The following is a 21,395-nucleotide window of genomic DNA, read 5'->3' on the forward strand; positions in this document are numbered from 1 at the left end:
ATTCTTTTATCAGAAGCAAGCAATGCAAGCAGGCGAGGCCGAACTAGCCGTAATATGACATTTAAGGTTCTCACTGGTCATGAAAGTTATCCACCAAATCGGGAGGTATGTTGACCCTCCTGATTTTTGCGGATTTTATCTGCAATTTTTAACCGAAGTATCTGTAATTGGACATTTGAGGATTTCACAAAAAAACAAACATTGTTCCACAACATCCCATACGGGACAAGGGAGACCTTCTCTCATATCAATGAGTGCACCCCGATTCATATTTAGCTCAATGATATGGGACCTACTGTTTATCGCCGAGTCCGAACGGTGTGTCTTAAGACACCACTTATGGAGAAGTTTTTCAAGGCTGAAATACTCAGGAAATGTCGCCAACATTACTGATGGGTATTTTGCCACCGTTGAAAAATGTTCGATGTTGCTTGGCCGGGGAATCGAACCCCCGACCTTCTGCGTGCAAAGCGGGCGTGCATACCATTGCACCACGGTGGCACCCTTGAGGATTTCAGAGACATGTTTTTACCGAACTACCCGTTGAATTACTTTTGAGATTCCCAGTGGTCACAAAACTTCTCCACCAAAAATTGTCAACACAGGTCCATGTTTTGTTGTACTTCGATTTGACGGCACCTACCGTTTTAGGTATTTTTAGGATTTTAGCTACCTTTTGTAATTTGACATTTGTGGTTCCCAGTGGTCACAAAACTTATCCACCAAAAATTGTCAACATAGGTCCACACTTTTATATAGCCCCCATATAAAGGTGCGTATACATATTTTCACACGTTAATTTATACGAAGTTAGTCATACTTTTTTTGAATTACGACAGGAACCTATGAACTAATTTTTAGATGTATTTTCTGACATAGTTTAGTTATTTGGTATTTGGTTTGTCTCTTAAGTCTTTGTTTTATCGTTATATTTTTCATTATTCATGATGTGGAAAATTGATGGAAATGGAATAGAAAAGTGGTCGATATCTATATTAATAAAAGAGTAAAGTGATTGACTGACTGACTGACTGACTTAATGATTCATCAACGCCCAGACCAAACGGCTGAAGCTAGAATCTTGAAATTTTGGGTGAGGGTCAGTCTTGGTCCGAAGGTGTCAGATAAGGCTGGGTTTTTGGAAATTCGAACTAGAAGGGTACGAAAAGTACTAAAAGGTACTAAATATGGTACCGTTTGTATTTGGCGAACCGGTAGAGCTAGAACTTTGAAATTTGGAATGAAGGTCACTGATGGAATGTAGGAAAGATGTGCTAAAGGGTTTTTAGAAATTCGAACTATAAGTGTACGAAAAGTACTAAAGTGTACTAAATTTGGTACCAATTCATATTTTGTGAACGGATAAAGATTAAAGGTTGAAATTTGGTGTGAGAATCAAGGTGAAAAGGTACGCTTGACATTAGGAGGTGGTTTAGGAAAAGTGTACACATGTGTACGAAAAGTACTAAATGGTACTAAATTTGGTACAATTATGATTTGGGCGAACGGATAGAGCTGGAATCCTGAAATTTTGAATTAAGGCTACTGTTGGAGAGTAGAATGAACGTAGTTTTAAAAATTCGTACTTATGGGTACGGAAAGTACTAAATGGTACTAAATTTGGTACAATTTAGATTTAGGTTCAACGGATAGAGCTGGAATCCTGAAATTTTGAATTAAGGCTACAGTTGGAGGGTAGAATGGAAGTAGTTTTGAAAATTCGTACTTATGGGTACGATAAGTAATAAATGGTACCAAATTTGGTACAATTACGATTTGGGCGAACGGATAGAGCTGGAATCCTGCAATTTGAGTTAAGGCTGCTGTTAGAGAGTAGAATGGATGTAGTTTTAAAAATTCGTACTTATGGGTACGAAGAGTACTAAATGGTACTAAATTTGGTAAAAATTGGATTTAGGTTGAACGGATAGAGTTGGAATCCTGAAATTTTGAATTAAGGCTACAGTTGGAGGGTACAAGGGTTTTGAAAATTCGTACTTATGGGTACGAAGAGTACTAAATGGTACTAAATTTGGTACAATTATGATTTGAGTGAACGGATAGAGCTGGAATCCTGAAATTTTGAACTAAGGCTGCTGTTAGAGAGTACAATGGAAGTAGTTTTAACAATTCGTACTTATGGGTACGGCAAGTACTAAATGGTAATAAATTTGTACAATTTGTATTTATGTTGAACGGATAGACCTGGAATCCTGAAACTTTGAATTAAGGCTACAGTTGGAGGGTCGAATTGAAGTTGTTTTGAAAATTCGTACTTATGGGTACGAAAAGTACTAAATGGTACTAAATTTTGTACAATTTGGACTTAGGTTGAGCGGATAGAGCTGGAATCCTGAAATTTTTAATTAAGGCTGCAGTTGGAGTGTAGAATGGAAGTAATTTTGAAAATTCATACTTATGGGTACGAAAATTACTAAATGGTGCTAAATTTGGTACAATTACGATTTGAGCGAACGGATGGAGCTGGAATCCCGAAATTTTGAACTAAGGCTACTGTTGGATAGTATAACGGAAGTAGTTTTAAAAATTCGTACTTATGGGTACGAAAAGTACTAAATGATACTAAATTTGGTACAATTATGATTTAGGCGAACGGATAGAGCTGGAATCCTGAAATTTGTATTAAGGCTGATGTTGGAGAGTGGAATGGAAGGAGTTTTAAAAATTGGTACTTATGGATACGGAAAGTACTAAATGGTACTAAATTTGGTACAATTACGATTTGGGCGAACGGATAGAGCTGGAATCCTGAAAATTGAGTTAAGGCTGCTGTTAGAGAGTAGAATGGAAGCAGTTTTGAAAATTCCTACTTATGGGTACGACAATAACTAAATGGTACTAAATTTTGTACAATTTGGATTTAAGTTGAGTGGATTGAGTGGTTGAGTGGAATCCTGAAATTTTTGAATTAAGGCCGCAGTTGGAGGGTAGAATGGAAGTACATTGAAAATTCGTACTTATGGGTACGAAAAGTACTAAATGGTATTACATTTATCGGATAGAGCCGAATTTCTGTAATTTGGAATAAAAATTGCTGTTGAAGTATAAGATTGGCTACTGTTGGATTGTATAATGGAAGTTGTTTTGAAAATTCGTACTTAAGGTTACGAAAAGTATTAAGTGGTACTAAATTTGGATTTAGGGTGAACGGATAGAGCTGTAGCCCTGAAATTTATGGGAATTTATGTATGGGATTAAGATAATTTTGAAATTCGTACTTCGTAGACTACATTTGGAGAGTAAAATGGAAGTAGTTTTGAAAATTCGTACTTATGGGTACAAAAAGTACCGAATTTGAATTTGGGTGAACGAACAGAGCTGGAATAATGAAATTTAAAATTAAGCTTGCTGTTGGGGTGTAAGATGAAGTTAGTTTTGCAAATTCTTACTTACGGGTAAGAAAAATACTAAATTTGGTACAGATTGGAGCTGGAAACCTAAAATTCGTAATTGAGATTAATGTTGAGGTAGTTTTGGAAATTCGTACTTACCCAGCAAAACTACTCATTACAAATTGGCCTACTTTCTCATTTTTTTTAACACGGGCATGTCATAGAGAGTAAGTACTTATTTTTTGGCACTTAAAAGTAAATAAATAAGTACTTAAATAAGTAGTTACGACTTGAAGTAGCCAGGGAGTAACTACTTATTTATCTACTTTTTAGTGGCCAAAAAGTAAGTACTTACTCCCTATGACATGCCCGTGTTAAAATAATGAGAAAGTAGGCCAATTTGTAATGAGTATTTTTGCTGGGTAGGGATACGAAAAGCACTAAATTTGGTATATTTGGATTTGGGTCAACGGATAGACCTAGAATCCGGAAATGTGGAATTGAAATTTCTGTTGGAGTGTAGGATTGTGGTAGTTTTGGAAATTCGTACTTATGGGAACGAAAAGTACTAAATTTGGTACAATTGGGATTTGGAATCTGGAATCCTGAAATTTGGAATTGAGATTACTGTTAGAGTATAGGATTCTGGTAGTTTTGGAAAGTCGTACTTATGGGTACGAAAAGTACTAAATGGTACTAAATTTGGTACAGTGTGTATTTGGGGGAACGGATAGAGCTGGAATCCTGGAATTTGGTAAGACTACGGTTGGAGTGTACGATTGAGACATGGAGGTAGTTTTTGAAATTCTTACTTATGGGCACGAAATATACCAAATGGTACAATTTGAATTTGAGTGCACGGATAGCGCTGGAATCCTGTTTTTGGAATTAAGATTACTGGTGAAGTGAAGGATTGAGGTAGTTTTGGAAAATCGTACTATTGGGTGTAGGGACAGTGCTGGAATCTGTATTTTTTGGATATAGTGTGGGTATTGGTGTGCAATGTTGGTCTCGCTGTTAATTTTGATTGTTCGCCATTTCCATATTATATATTGTTTATTTGTTTTTTATATGCTTTCCGCATACGAAGTAGCGGGCACTTTGCTAGTTTATCATATATAGTTCACAAATCAGACAATTTTGACGTATATGGTGGTGTTCATATAATTTGAAATGCTCATATTGACATTTTTCCGAGTAGAAGCGTTTGAAAAATATTTTCTATTTTGTATGCAGACTCTAAACTTCACCTTCATCCAATACATAAAATTATCATCATTGACATTTGAACAGATATTCGCTTGATAACATACAAATTCCTGGTATGTAATATCCCAGCAAAATAAATTGAAAGTAGTGCAATGTAGACTAGTTCTTTCACGGCATGTTTTTATGCAGTTCAAACGGAGTCGTGAAAAAGGCACTCCATTCCTCACATTTTAACCGCATTTGGATGCAATCCAAAGAATCACATCCATTTGTCACATTTCAACAACATCCGGAGGCAGTTCAACGGAGTTGTGAAAAAGGCACTCCAATTCCTCACAATTTAGCAGCATCCGGATGCAGTGCAAACGGAGTCGTGAAAAAGGCACACCGTTCACTACATTTTATTAGCAGTTGTTAGAGATCCCTACATGTACTTAAATCACTTTGTACATCTCTACAGGCAGTGGAATACATTTCCAAAAAGAGATAATCGTGTTAACATTTCCAAACATTTGTTAATACAAACTAAGGGCCTGTTTATGTATGTCGATAAGAAAACGAATGCGGAAGAAAAACTACCAAAACTGAGTGTGTATTTCAAATTTGTTTTTTGTTTTGAAGCAAAAGCAAATGAAATAATATTTCAAAAACTAAAGTTTGAGTGTCTTTCATGCGCACACATTTTCGTATCGAAATACATAAACTGTAGTGGGATTCTGTAACTCATTTTTGCTGTTACCGACAAAAATCGGTAAAATTAAATAGTAAAGTTATGACTAAAAACATAAAGAAAAGTTGGCATCACTGTTTGTGTCGGTAGAGGCTAGCGACTACTTTTTATTCATCGTTAACATACCGAAAAATTTCGTTAATTATCGAAATTATAAGCTTTTTAATTCTACCGACAATTATCGATAACAGCAAAAATGAGTTACAGAATCCCACTACTGGGGGTAAATAATATTTAATTTGTGAACATTTTTCCGGTAACTCACGAGAAGAAAATTTCCCAATGGAGTGCTGTTGGAGTACATGTCGAAATCTTAACTGGTGATGGGAAGACAATATCAAACCCATTTAGCAGATGAAGCAAAATCACTTAAGCTTGGATTAAATGAAGAGCGGAGGAAACACACATGTTTGCGATTGAATTCAATAGAGAATTTTCATAATTTGTGTTAATTTAACAAAGTTATTCAAAACACGTGCTCTGGACTGCCTCCTATTCTACCCCAAAGGGTCAGTTAAAATGCAGTGCCAAAGGGTCAGTTAAAATGCGGTGCAATGGAGTGCCTCTTTCCGGGGTCACTCCCTTGTAAAAATCATGAGTGAAAATGCATATTTTGATGCACTTCCAATTCACTTGTACATATCATTTAACTGCCTCTTTGGAGGCAAACTTTTTGCTGGGATGTGTATTCACCAAAAACTGTGTCAATCACCTCTTAATTCAAGTCCAGTCTTCGAATCATAATATAAATACAAAATTTGTATTTCATTGAATACCAATAACCAGTATTTTCGACTTCCACTAATGTAACCACTTTATTAGCACAATGGCCCAACGTTGCACACATGCAACTTCCAAATTTCAAAAAATTATAACAACGGATTGGAAGCGTAAATTGTATGTTTGTTTTTTATTTTAGTAGATCAACATACCAGTAAGATTTTTCAAAAAATGTTGGCTGCAATTATTCAATTCGTTTCACATTTTTAAAATCACTAAAATATTTCATGTCCAAATTTTTACTCGACTACTTCTACCTAAACAAGCATAACTTCGCCAATCTAGCTATTTATTTAATTTCTTTCCATTTTTTATTCTTTGAAAATTAATCTACCGACACGCACTTAGTATATATAAATATCTCAAACGGTGTGGGAAATACGCATACCCAAACATGCAAAATTGCCCACAGGCAACATCGGGCCACAAAGGGTTAATTTTATTTTATTTGCTGAGTGCGAACAAAGTTAAGCGTTGAATAAAAACGTGAAACCTCTAATAACTAGACTTAAGTTTCGAGCAATTGTACATTTATTAGTTACAGTTTTCAGAGGACATTAATTTTTAAATGAATTCAAATTTCAGAGGACTTTTATCTTCAAATGAATGCGGTTTGCTTCATATAGTTCGCCCATTTCTTTGAGTCTTATATAGGACAAGCTAGCAAATTCCGCACAAGAGGCAGCAGACAGAGGCAATACAAAAGATCTTTTTAATATAATAAAAGATATCAGTGGCTCTCGCGGACATTTTAACTACCCAATCCTTGATGATAACGGAATGCTAGTAACAAACACTGCAGCACAATTGGAGACATGGAAGCAGCATTTTGAGCGGACGCTAAATGTCATTTATGATGAAGACATAGACGGGTTACTATTATCAAGCATACCCCAACCAAATGTGAGCATATCTTCATCTCCACCGAATATAATGAAGTTAAAGATGCGATACTTAAGATAAAATCTGGAAAGACTGCAGGGAACGACGGAATCCCAGCCGAATGTTTTAAAATAAACTCCGAAAAATGGCCTCACTCCTTCTCCCACTCTTTGAAAAAATATGGATACTGGAGGATATACCAAATGAATGGAAGGAATCAATTATTATAAAGCTTCCAAAGAAAGGGGACAATAAAATCCGTAACAACTGGAGAGAAATCTCGCTTCTACCATCAATTACCAAGCTTTTTAATCAAATCATTCTGTCTCGCATTTTGAGCGAGTTAGACAGACAATTACCCAGCACCCAAGCTGGTTTCCGACCAAACCGTAGCTGCATAGACCATATCAGTGTGGACAGGAACTTCATCGAACAATCCGCAGAATTTAACTCCACCCTTTATCTGACGTTCGTGGACTTTGAGAAGGCCTTCGATGCGCTAAGGAGAGATTATATATGGAAAGCCTTGGAAGTGAAGGGAATTCCACTAAAAATTATTAATATAATACGTAAAAGCTACAACGGAGGAGTTTCTAGGCTGATACACGATGGGTGCTTGAGTGGAGAATTCCCCAGCGTGAGTGGGGTAAAACAAGGGTGTGCACTTTCACCAATTCTATTTATTGCAACGCTGGACCTGGTTCTTAACAATCTAGACCAAACACAAGGCATTCCCTGAAGATTCAACAACCTATCTGCTCTCGCATACGGTGACGACATAGTTCTACTTGCAACCACACAACAAGATATGCAATCACGGATCTAAGAAATCTCTCAGAAGGCATACAAAATTTTGCTGAAAATTAAGACGCGCAAAACGAAATGTATGCGAATCAATACAAATAACAACTCACCCCTATTTATCAACAATGGCGAAGTAGGGAATGTTGATAATTTTTTAATATCTTGGCAGCGTCTTAAACAGCACAGGGGGTACAATGGAAGATATTGACAACAGACTACGCAAAGCAAAAGGAGTTTTTGCATCTATGTACCGTGTCTGGAGAAGCAACAAAATAAATCAAACTACAAAGCTTAAAATATTCAACGCGTGCGTTAAATCAACCCTTCTATGCGGCTGCGAGACATGGTTGGTTACGCAAGCTGTCACCAATAAACTCCAAACATATATAAACAGATGCATCCGCAACATCCTCAACATATCGTGGCCAAGAGTGATAAGCAACGAACGCCTGTGGCAGGTTACTCACCAGACATCAATAGAAGTAGAAATACGCAGTAGAAATTACCAATGGCTCGGAAATACCTTACGAAAGCCGAATTATGACGTTACGCATGCTGCACTGGAGTGGAATCCACAGGGTTCGAGAAAGAGAGGAAGACCTAAGACAACATTGGGCAGAACAATAAGTAAATAAACGTCCAAATCGTTTAATGAACTACGATATATAGCTCGAATAGAGCAGAATGGAAAAACGTTGTAAAAAATCGTTGTGATTAGGCTACGTTTTAACACATGTTGTGTTAAAATAGCTATAAATAAAATAAATAATTATATAGGACATTTCGATGGCGCGACTTTTTTGGCACAGATAAGTTATCCAGAATTAAAAACCCAGGTGGCGACTATCTTTAGTATCTCCATAAAAGAAATGTTAAACCGGGAAAGGTTTATACAGTATACAGGGTAGTGGTGGTGGTATCAGATAGTCGGTTCCACGAGTCCATTGAAAGTGAAATTAAACTACTCACCCTCCGCAATGTAATTAAAGTAGGCAGAATTGAACATATGTACCTGTAAGAAAAAAACATCATTTTATTATGGCTGAAATAATTTGATTTAAGAACATTATTATATATTATTCTATCTATAAATACATATACGGATGTTATGTCTTCTATACATGTTTTATTATGTTCCTGTTATATTTTGCCTTCTATTCTCATCAATCATTTCATATCGTTTAAGAAATGGTAGAAAAAACACACACACACAGATGACGAAAATAGATTTTTTGTTGTTTGTGTATTATTTTCTATAATTATCTACGACGACAAGAGGGTATTAAGTGTGCGGAAGTGGAAACGGAAACATGATATGGTTTCGGGTTTTTTGGTAGTTGTATCGTTGTCATGCTTGTAATTAACACAGATTATACGTTAATGTCTTCGGCAGGGAAATGGCAACGCTTATCTATGTTGTGACATATTTGTGAAGTGGGTTGGAGAAAATATATTAGGAAAACAATTGCTGAAATGTTGATTTATTTAAGAAAGATTTTTTTTTGGATTTGTTTAATGAGCTAATAATGGATTTTGGTTTCGTGAAATTATTTGTGTCTCTCTCTCTTTTCAACTAGGCTAATTAAAAATGTTAATTAAGTCAGTGTGAAATGCAATGTGATGTTGGATTTCAGAAGTTTTTTTTTAAGTTTAAGGTAATTACTTTGCAGTATTTCAAATTTACGTTTTTGTAGGTTTAAGACAATAATTTGCAACATTTTAATTTAGTACCTCAGCATTGATTAACTCATTTAACTGATATAGGTGACATTGCTTTAAATGTTAAATATATATGAACTTTTATACGTATATCTAACAATATTTGCTGTTTGAATTTTAAACATAACCTTTATTTTGTTTAACAACTTTCTTGTTAAGCTAACTTTAAGCTTATCAAATAGCTTTAACTTTGTAAACATTTATTTCACCATCTCCTACCAACAATATCAAGGATATCAGTGTATAATTTTTTTATTTAAACATACACACTCTCGCATTCTCGTTTTCGAAAGTTCACCTACACACACACACAACAACAACATTTATATTGTGACATTTTGCCAAAACTTCCATTCAATTTTAAGGTGGGTGGGCAAATGAAATTGGAGAAACAACTGCTACTGCTGCCGCTGATAATCAGGACCTTCTTGTTATTATATCGAGGGTGGAACATTTAAAGTCATTTAAATGAAATTTGAGATTTGATATGGCAAATGTAATGACCTTTTTCAGTTTCTTTTTATGGAAATCACTTTATTTCCTCAAAAGGACGAATGGAAAGGACAGATTTTTTTTAAGTTTCTCAAGCAAATTATATTCTCGCTGTGGTTGTTCCATATAGCATTTCTTTTTTTAATATGACTGATGATGACATAATATAATTAAGATTTGATTGATATCATTTTGAAGTATTTGTGTGAACACCACTCAATAAGAAATTGGGTCGCTTTATGTCTCAAGAAAGTAATTAGAAATAGCATAAGGGAACTTAACTATGTTCCCGTTCGTTGTTCAAACATTTGGAATACGTTTTTTTCTTTTTTCCAATTTTTTTCTAATTTTTTTCAAGAATTTGTGAAATGAAGGAAATTATGTTATTTTAAATTAATTAAGTAATCATCTAGCGTAGTCCCAAACTCTATTTTAGTAAAAACTCTCCGATTTTTTTTTAAATTTTTTTCCAGAGGTAGACATTGTTGCCCTGATCACGGGAATTTATAATCTTCTTGGGGGACGGACCTGGTTATCCGGTTACCCGTTTATTTGACCCGAAAGGATTGCTACCTTTGGAGAGCTAATAGAAATACCTATCCAACCAGTGCACATAGGTTTCAATCACCTCCAAATCGAATTTGAAAGATAGCAGGGGGTCTGTACTAATAAATTCAGAAGTCAAATCGTGCTCAAATTTGCCACAGTTAAAATAAAGTGGATTTTTCTATTTTAAGATGGCAGAATTTTCTGTAAATATCTGTTGTGACTGTACGTATTATACAATAGAAATAGAAAGGTAATACCCACATCTATCAACCGATTTTCCTTAAAATTCATATTTAAGGGTTTCAGAGTGTAGAAAACAAGTATGTATATTTTTTTTTTTGAAAATATGTCAATTTTTTGTCATAGCCCCCACATAAAAGTACCGTCCGATTTTAGATAATTTGTGGATTTTAGCGACACTTTATGACCGATTCGGCTGAAATTTGGTATTTTGACCTCTTGGAAGATATGAATCCTTCGTACCAAAAATTATTAACATAGGTCAATGTTTTGGTTTAGACACCACACAATGGGACCACCCTGTTCAACAAATTTTGGCAGTTTTTGGTCATTTTGGTCGATAAAACGTAAGAATTGCTCATTGTACACATTTATTATAAATAATAATTAATTTCAACACAAAATGGACGTTGAAATAGTTTTGGCCAGAAAATTTTGATTTGGGACCATTGTGCAGTGGTCATACGATGTGGTTATTTTCAGGTGTTCAGGTGATATAACCAAAAAACCGATTTTTAGACCCGAATTTTTCCATAAAACCCTCAACAAGTGGAAAATGGACACATTATGGGTGCTCGCTTAGAGTACACGCAGAGAAAAAATATTTTTTTAACTGGTGGTGGGCAAAATTATGTTTTGGCTGGCATCAAATAATTTTTGTGGCGCACATATTATTTTAAAGGCGATAATGTATATTGCCAATTTTGATTCTGTTCACCATATAAAACAACAACAAATCACAAAATCTGGATATATGGTGATAATTTCATAATTATCTGATGGTCAATCGAACAACAACAATCTGCTTAACTTTCTCATTTTTGACATATGAAGTGTAAAAAACTAAGAACCTTGCCCGATGCACGCACAAAAGCTGTTCGCTGCCAAAAACAAATATTCTCTCATTAGTTGTTCTGTCGCTGAGTAATAAGGTTGCAACGTTTTGTGATTTCGCGCGGAATCAAGCAAAATTTCTCATGATTTCGCATACAAAAATGAAATCATCTCATTTCGTGATTTCAGCGAAATCAACATCGAAATCACACTATTCATGATATACAACCCTCTTTTTGACTACTAATGTTTTGACAAGTTGATGGTGGCTTAGAACGCTAAGACGCCGGCAACCTTGGGATTCGAACCTGGGTCTCCGACAACTGAGTGTCAAGGTTGCCGGCGTCTTAGCGTTCTAAGCCACCATCAACTTGTCAAAACTTTAGTAGACAAAAATTGATGATCAAATCAAAAAATAAAATCTTCTGATATAGAAGAGCAATTACTAATGATGTAGGAATAAAACTTACCGTAGTATTTGTGAACATTGAAAAATGGGATTACCAAGCAAGACTATAGGAAAAGTTTGGAGTTTCAATTAACTGACATAATTTCGCATATACATTTATCTAATGAAGTGCGATATATATACTAGTTTCCAAGCTTTGCTTCGTCTGCCACAACAACAACATCCTAATACACCTGAAGATCGGCTTTACCACCCGTGAAACGTAGTGTAATGGTTGGATGCGTGGGACTTCGGTAGACTCCTAATTTTTCAATGTATCTATAAAGGCCTTACAGCTCAACTCGAAAGAGAATTAATTAAAAAAAAAAAAATGAAATAGTTCGAGTATCTGTTGATGGTATTAATGACTACAATTTATTTGTGAATGAAGATATGAAAATGTGTAGAAAGAAAAATAAAAAATCAAAGATATCAGTGCCTGAATTGAGTTTAATTTTCTTTAACTTCTTAAATAAAAAGACTCTCCGCATTTTTCGTGTAAATTTTGTGCATTATTTAATTTGTTTCTATTGATAATTAATATAAATCGTATGCAAGTGATCGAAATAACAAGAAAAAGAATCTATATATATATATAATATAAACATCTATTGTTGTTGTTTCATAATGTTCTCCAACATGTCTTTGGTATAAGTATGGGACAAACGGAGAGACGACAACAACAGAGGACTGCATATTATAAAGTAAAAGTGTATTCTATATTATACTTATTTATTCGATTACACTGTGCAACAAAATAGAGCCCGAGGTCTGGGGGTGGAAAATTCTTTTTGGGGGTGAAAGACCTTGTTGAGTATATACAGAACCCTAAAGGGCAGATCCGCCGTGAGTCGAACTCTTGAGTTATGGCGTGATGCATTTTTCACTGGAGTCCCTATAAGCCATCAGAAATTAGCGTTTTATCTTTGTACGCTGTTGTTTTGGATTATTTTTGATATGACATGTCTTCAGTCAAGTCTAATGAGGATCTTTTTCGTAGAAAATTTCCACCTTCTAAATCGCTTCAATCCATGAAATTTGCACCTGTCCATAGGAGAATGTTTTAAATACCGGCCGAAGAAAATTTTGTTTTGTTTTGATTGTAGGAATCGGTTCAGTAGAACACGGAGTTTCGAGTCAAATAAACGGATAACCGGGTCCGTCCCCCAAAAAATTATATATCCCCATGATCAGCGTAACAATATCTACCTCTTAAAAAAATTTAAAAAAAATCGGAGAGTTTTTACTAAACCAGAGAGTTTTCGAAAATTTAGCTAAAAATCTCAAAATACCAAAAATCGGGAGTTATCGTCGTTATTGGAGCATGTACCTAAACACGAACATTAAATGTCACATTAGGGTTATTTCAGTTCGAATACCTCAAAACGAGAGATACCATAATATACCAAAACATGATCTATGTTGACACTTTTTGGGGAGAAGTTTCGTAATTGCAGGGAATCTTAAATGTCAAATTCTGTTAAAAAATTTAGCTAACTAACTCAAAATACTGAAAATTGGGGGGTACCGTTATATGGGGACTATACCTAAACGTGAACCTCTATTGATAATTTTTGGTGGAGAAGTTTTGTGACTGCGGGGAATCACTAATGTCAAGTTAGGGGTGTTTCAGTCAACAAACTACGCAAAATCGGGAGATACCGTTTATTGGGGCTATTCCAAACAACAATTTTTGGCGGAGAAAATTCGTGTCTGCAAGGAATCTCAAGTGTCAAGTTACCGGTAGCTCAGTCAGAAACTCAAGATAAAACTCTCAAAATACCGAAAATCGGGAGGTACCGTTATATGGGGACTATATTTAAATATGGACATATGCTGACAGATTTTAGTGGAGAACCTTTAAGAACCTCAAATGCCAAATTACAGCAAGTTCGGTAAGGAATTGTGGCTAAAATCCTGAAAATATTGAGAATCGGGAGGTACTGTTATTATACCCTCAGCATTCAAATGTCAAATTCTGTTAAAAATTTAGCTAAAAAACTCAAAATACTGAAAATTGGGAGGTACCTTTATATGAGGACTATACCTAAACCTATATTGAGAATTTTTGGTGGAGAAGTTTTGTGACTGTGGGGAATCACAAATGTCAAATTACCGGTAGCTCAGTCAAAAAATGAAGATACAACACTCAAAATACTGAAAATCGGGAGGCACCGTTATAAGGGGACTATATTTAAATATGGACCTATGCTGACAGATTTTAATGGAGAATTGTTGCGACCACTAAGAGCCTCAAATGTCAAATTACAGCTAGTTCGGACAAAAATTGTGGCTAAAATCCTGAAAATACCGAAAATCGGGAGACACTTTTATTACACCCTCAGCATTTATGCTAACGAACGTATATACAATTTTATACTTCAAGTATGTTTGGACGAAATCCGTTTCAGACAATTTGGAGTTGATTTAGCCATGTCCGTCCGCTGTCTGTCTGGTAGTAGCGCAAGATAACTCTCGAACGGATCAAACGATTCGGTCCAAAATTTGGCTTTCGTTATATTTTGTCCAAACTTAGTTTAAGTTCGATATTGGGTTATATCGGTCCACTCCTTCCGGTACCTTCCCCACAAAAGTTCGAAAATGTTCGGAAAATTTGTGCGCATGTTAACTCTTGCAAGGTGTAACCTATTTGGTCCATACTTGGCACATCGTGAAATTTCGGCTTAGATGAGGTTTCAATATGGACGCAATCGGTACACTTGTTGTAACAACTTTTATTCACTGACCGATTTGGTCCATACTATTCACATCCTAATATATCTAACAGATATAGGTAAGGTTCCAATATGGACTATATTTGCCCACTCCTTCGGGCACGTCCCACACAAAATTTCGGATAAGTTCACTTTAAGACCTGTAGTGCGATTCTCTAACACATTTTTTGAGTTACCGACAAAAATCGTTAAAATTAAAATGCAAAATTATGAATGAAAAGTTCAAATAAAAGTTGACAATCCTCTCGCTATCGGTAGAACTTTACGACTGCTTTTAATTCGTCGCTAACTTACCGAAAAATATCGGTACTTACCGAAATTTTAAGCATTTTAATTTTACCGACAATTGTCGGTAACTCAAAAAATGAGCTAAAGAATCGCACTACTGCTCTCGAATCACTTTGATTTTTGTTGAAGCAAATTGCATTCGCTGCCTTAATTACGACGGTAAAAGTTTTTTCGGGGACAAGTCTATACTTCTTGAGAAAACAGCCCGAAAGGTGTAAAAACCTCCAATGGCACCATATGTAGTGGCTGGAGAGCTCGATAACTCTCGAACTGATCAACCGATTTTGTCCAAAATTTAGCCTTCGTCATATTTTGTCCAAACATAGTTTCAGTTCGAATACCTGTTCACAACTTCCAATACTTCCCCATTATTTAAAAAAAATCACTAAAATGGTATGCACGATATCTCTTGAACGGGGCAACCAATATTGTCCAAACTTTGGATCTCTTAATATTTAATCCAAATTTAGTTTAACTTCTAAAATGGCCCATATCGGTCCTCTTCTTAGAGTACCTCCCCCACAAAACTTCAACATTTGTGTCTAAGTGCAGTTGGGATATACTTTTATAAACGAAAGGAAACTAATTGTTCTTATACACATCAATACAGTTTAGGGTCTGTTCGAAGATCCTTTGGAAATGTATACCGATGCTGTTCATTGTGGTCCTGTTTACAACGATATTATGTTTTACGTGAACAAGTCCATGCTTCCTGGCATACTGGTATACAAGTTATACGTTGACCCACTGAAATGACTTATGGGCGCGATATCTATTGAAAAGATATGACTCACAATATAAGATTCACTTCCATAATGGACAATGTCTGTCCATCTCTTAAAGTACCTCCTCCGCAACACTTTTGAACTTTAATCCTACTCCACATTTTTGTCGGCAAGTCCAAATGTTCAAAAAGGGCCACAAAATTCTGAAAAGACCCTAAATACATTCGATCTATCCGTAGCTGAAAGTTTCAATCCACATAGGCTGATGGTATATCTCTGTCGGCAAAGCCGACTAATACTTTTTTAATTGTGTATATGGACGCTATACCTAAACATGGACCTATGTCGATGATTTTTGGTGAAGAAGTTTCGTGACTCAATGGGTAGTTCAGTCAAATAATCGGGAAGTACCGTCAAATTTCGAAGTTTCGAGAAATTTCGTGACTTCTGGGAATATCAAAAAATATAGCTAAGACCCTCAAAATACCGAAAATCCGGAGATACTTGTATATGGGGGCTATACCTGAACATGGACCTATGTTGACAATTTTTGGTGAACTTTAAATGGCAAATTACATATTGTTCGGTCAAAAATTGTAGCAAAAATCCTTAAAATAACGAAAATCCAGAGGCACGGTTGAATGGGGGCTATACCTAAACATTGACCTTTGTTGACATTTTTGGTGGCGAAGTGTTGCGATTGCTATTCTCGGTATTTTGAAGGATTTAGTATTTAGTCTTCGTTGGGAGTATAAAAGTTTCTATTTGAAATTTATCGGTTGGTTTAGTCTTCATTGGGGGTATAAAACTGCCCACCAGCAAGTTGTCGGTGTAGGCCCACGTCTTCATATAGCCCCCATAGAATGTCACCCTCCGATTATCGTTGTTTTGAAAGTTTTAGCCACATTATTCAAACGGAATAAAAGAAATTTATACAGGTTCAAAGCATCCCTTGACAAAAATCAGACAGTATATGTTTACGTTTTGGTGTAGCCTCCATATACACGTATCTATCATTTAAAGTGGTTAGCAGATTTTAGTCACATTTTTCTGCCGAGATTGTTGTAATTTAATATTGTGTGTTGCCAGGAGTTCAAAAGCTTAATTCGGAAAATTGTAAATATTGATCCATGTTCTGGAATGAACTGCGATGACGCCCCATTACGCTTTTTGAAGGGAGTATTATCAGTTGGGATATACTTTCATAAGCGAAAGGAAACTAATTCTTCTTATTCACTTCAATACAGTTCGTGGAGGAGGGTATAAAATGTTTGGCCCGTTCTTACTTGTTTTTCCTAATAAACTTTAGTTTTTAGTTTCTACTGAGTATTTAATGATTTATTATTCACATCATGAATTATTTGATGATTATTGTCAACATATTCCTACTTGTCATATAATTTTCGCCAGAAGTATTCTAATAAACTTGAACATAACATATATCCAGCCTACAACTTCAAATGTTGTTGGTTTGATGGATTTTTTATGAAATATTAAAACAAGAAAACAACACACAAAAAACAGGTGCTGCTGCGAATATAATTGAAGAAATTAAGTGTTGCAAAAATATCAGAAGACAAAATATTTTTTTTTGTTTGTTTCCTTTTTTTGTTATTTTGTCATCTCCACTTGGCTGAAGATAATTGCTAATAAAAGTCTTAATTAACGCAATAATAGTAAAATTTTATGAAGCATCAAAAATTGTTACAAATTTCTAAGCAGTTAAATAACGTTAATGCTTCTTCTTACCAGATGACAACAAAGTTATTTGACAAAATTATTTTGTGCTAATGGTGTCTAGCAAGAAAGAAATTTGAGGTGTCATTCACCAGGGTAGGTAAAAGAAAATTTAATTGAGCTTTAAATTAATCCGTAGGGATGATGATGAAATTTAAAAGCAAGGTGGCAACTGGAAACATTTTTCTTAAAAATTGCTGAAAGTGTTTGTGGATGGGGAAAAGTTGCTTCAGCTTGTTAGGTGTCTAATTATTTAGGTATTATGATTTAATGGATTTTTGATCCTATAAGAGAATAACCTTTATCCACGATTATGCAAATTGTATGGAAACTTTATATTATGTTTATTAAAAACCAATTAAAAGAATAGAACAATTTTACTTTTCATGTTATTGTAAGTGTTTAGGGATAATAAGATAAATAAAAAATTTAAGGAATATTTTTAAATTAAATAAACCAGTGCATTACATTCACTCAAATAAGAAAGAAGTGTTGTCTTTTTTGGAACCTATAAAGATCACAGTTTTACATTGGTCTTTCAATCCGGATCAGTGGCCGAAAAAAAAACACAATTATTACCCAAGTGTGAATAGTGTCCTTAAAACGATATTCCTTATGCTGCGTCAAAATGGGACGGCAGCAAGGATCAGGGATGGAGTATAGAGACTTTCTGACTTTATCAACTGGACGATTGAGGTGATTAATTAAAGCAAGTCTGAGGAATACCATGATGACGTGTGAGTACATCAAATTTTATTCTCTGCAGAGGCAGCACAGAATAAAATGCTAAACGAGAAAATGCTCCAATTGTTTAGCAAGAAAACTGATTTGCAGGAACCAGTTAGACGAATAAAATTGGAAAAAATCAAATTTTTTCTTTATGTCATGGGAAGAAGAATCTGAGAAGGTCCCTGAAAGAAAAATACGGCACAAGGAGCTAGAAAAGTTTGAACGAGCTTTGGCAAAATGGAGAGTCATGAATAAAACTCTTCACATATACTGGAAGACAGCTGAAGAGGCTAAAGTAAGTCTTGAAGCAAAAGTGAGCGCTCAGTTTGAAATAATTCGAGACTTACACATTCAACACCTGCACAGATACAACTGAGTATATCAGTTCCAACATTTTTCAACAATCAGTGAGTATAGATATGTAGATTGTAGTTTCAGTTACAAGTTGATACTGATTCTTTTTCAAACAGGTATTTAAATGGATATTGATTGAGTGACGATACAATAAGTACTTATTGTATATAGTCCAAACAAAATAGACATTGAAATAGAAAAATTCCGACAAAAATTCACTACAAATAAGGTCCTAAAATTCTCTGTTGATCCCATGCGTGCAAAGAAACTTATTCATGGTCATAGGTCATATTTTTATTTTTGTTTTTGATATATCTCAATAACGGCGAGCCTTACCAAAAAGTGACTAAAGCAAAAGGGCAGTTCGGAAACTTCTTAGCCTAGCACAAAAAGCGCGGTATAAACAGAAAAAAGTTAAGTGTTTTGGAAACTTCCATCTCTGTTATGAACACATGTTAAAATTTGTTTCGATCTGGCAACTCCTTCATATAGAAACAGGTGTTCAAAAAAGACGCATCCGCAATTTTTTTACAATGGAAAAATTAGAAATGCGTGCTGTCATTAAATATTTACATAAAAAAGGTTTATCGGGACAATAAATTCATAATGTAACAAGCTGACTTTTACACTAGATATATATTTTACAAGAAGTTATTTTATGTTTATTCATGTCTACAGATAAAGCACGAAATGCATTTTCTTCAATTATTTTACTATTATGTGACTGCTATTTATTTGATCATAATTGTTTTCGTTTATTACAATTATACTCATTTGCACTCATTTGCTATAATTATTGGTTTCTCTCATTTTGTTATTGAAACACTCATTTAATATTTTGTAACAACAAATCTATTATCATTCAAATGTTCTCAATGTCTCTTTTTATAAAAAAACACTCAATTGATATTTTGTAACAACAAATCAATATGTTTTAATCCCTATGTACTCTTTGTCTCATTTTGTTCCCGTTAACTTTATTTTGTCATATTGTAAAATTCTTATAAGTGATGATCATTTCTAAAATCATGTCATTCTGCTTGTGATCGTCGTCAAATAAAGACTTATAAAAATACAATACCCGCTTTCATTTGGGGTTTTATTGGGATACCAATATAAAATTATATATTATTATAAACAATATTATTCGGGAAGATTTCCAGATTGGACGTTCAACGTCTGTCACGGATTCTCCCTTATAAATAAAAAGTAGGCGAATTTGACGGAAAACGTCTGTTCGGCCTCATAATAAAATCATATATTGGAACCTAAAAGCAGAACACCTCATCTCATGCTCTTCCCCCCTTATTACATTGGCGCCCAACAATAAATTATCCACATAATTTGGAGATATTGTTACAGTTTGTAGTTGTTGTTTGGAGATTTGTATGGTTTGTTTGGTTGTGGGTACAGAACATTTATAGTGAAAAGATGATTCGTCGTAGTCCCAGAAACACGCCATCCACTTCAGGCAATAATGCATCAACATCTTCAAATGGCGATTTATCAAGTCAACCTAGGGGTATTCCACGTACTGTCCCTAATATGGCTTCGATAAATCAGAATTTCGCTGCAAGCTCAGCACATAATGCTCCTATCCCAGCTCAAAATATGGATGTTGCCCAACACGCTGGTAACGATAATCCAAATCCAGTTCAAAATATGGATGTTGCACAAAACGATGGTAACGAGAATGCAAATCCTTTATTGCAGAACGTAAATGTTTCGCCAAATGTCCGTCCAGCACCCATATTATCAGCACATTCTTCTAGTATGTCGCAAAATTCAAGTATATTTGCTAATAGTAGTCATTCCAACAATAACCCCGTAAATGTGACACTTACCCAGGACCAATTCCATCAACTGATGAATAACTTTAATGCAAAGCCTGAACCAAAAACGTCCTTTGTAAATTGTAGTGCAAGATTTAACGGTGGTCGTAACGCCACGAAAGTCGAAGACTTCATAGCCACGATACTTGTCTACAAAGAGGCCCAAAACGTGCCAGACAATTTAGCATTAACCAGTTTTCCGTTGCTATTGGAAGGTTATGCGTCCACATGGTGGCAAGGAGTCCAACATGAGGCTACAAATTTTGATATGGCTATTGATTTTTTGCGCAAAGCATTTTCACCCCCAAAACCAGATTGGCGCATATTTGCCGAAATAACACAAGATAAGCAGAAAATGCTCGAATCCACTGACTCTTTTGTATGTCGAAAACGTCGGCTCTTTGCTCAACTTTCGGAACGATTGTCTGAGAACACCATGATCAATATGATATTCTTTCAATTGAATGTTTCCATAAGGGAGAAATTATCTAGAGACGATGTAAGGACTTTTCAAGATCTGCTCTACAAGGCTAGAAATATTGAAATGTTTCTCGAAGAAAACAAAATGCCTAAACCAAGACCAGAATCGTTTGAAAAGCCTACCAATAGATGCTCTTTCTGCCGAAAGAAAAATCACACAATTGATACATGTTACAAAAAGATTGAATCGGACAGGAGAGGTAACATAAAAGAACGAGAGCAGACAATAAATTGCTACGGTTGTGGTGCAGCAGGATATTTTAGAGCCAACTGTCCCAACTGCAACAATAACAAAAACACAAACTGTAGTCCAGAAAAATTGGATTTCAATTCTCTTTCAACTACCGTTGTCGGCAGAAACGTTCCAACAGTTGCTATCAACATAGAAGGCATGAACGGTGAAGCTTATTTTGATACAGCAGCCCGAACCAGTGTGGCGGGATATCAACTTTTTCAAAAACTCAGGGAGAGAAAG

The 21,395-nt window shown here is 35.2% G+C and overlaps 1 protein-coding gene across 12 annotated transcripts in view; it reads right to left on the minus strand.

Annotated features, from left to right (window-relative positions):
* The window catches only part of Slob (Slowpoke binding protein), a 531,959-nt gene that overhangs the window by 353,515 nt on the left and 157,049 nt on the right, over positions 1-21,395 (minus strand). The window lies entirely within an intron of this gene.

Source organism: Musca autumnalis, unplaced genomic scaffold, assembly GCF_047663935.1.
Source record: "Musca autumnalis isolate F117 unplaced genomic scaffold, ASM4766393v1 scaffold_2, whole genome shotgun sequence".
NCBI lineage: Eukaryota > Metazoa > Arthropoda > Insecta > Diptera > Muscidae > Musca > Musca autumnalis.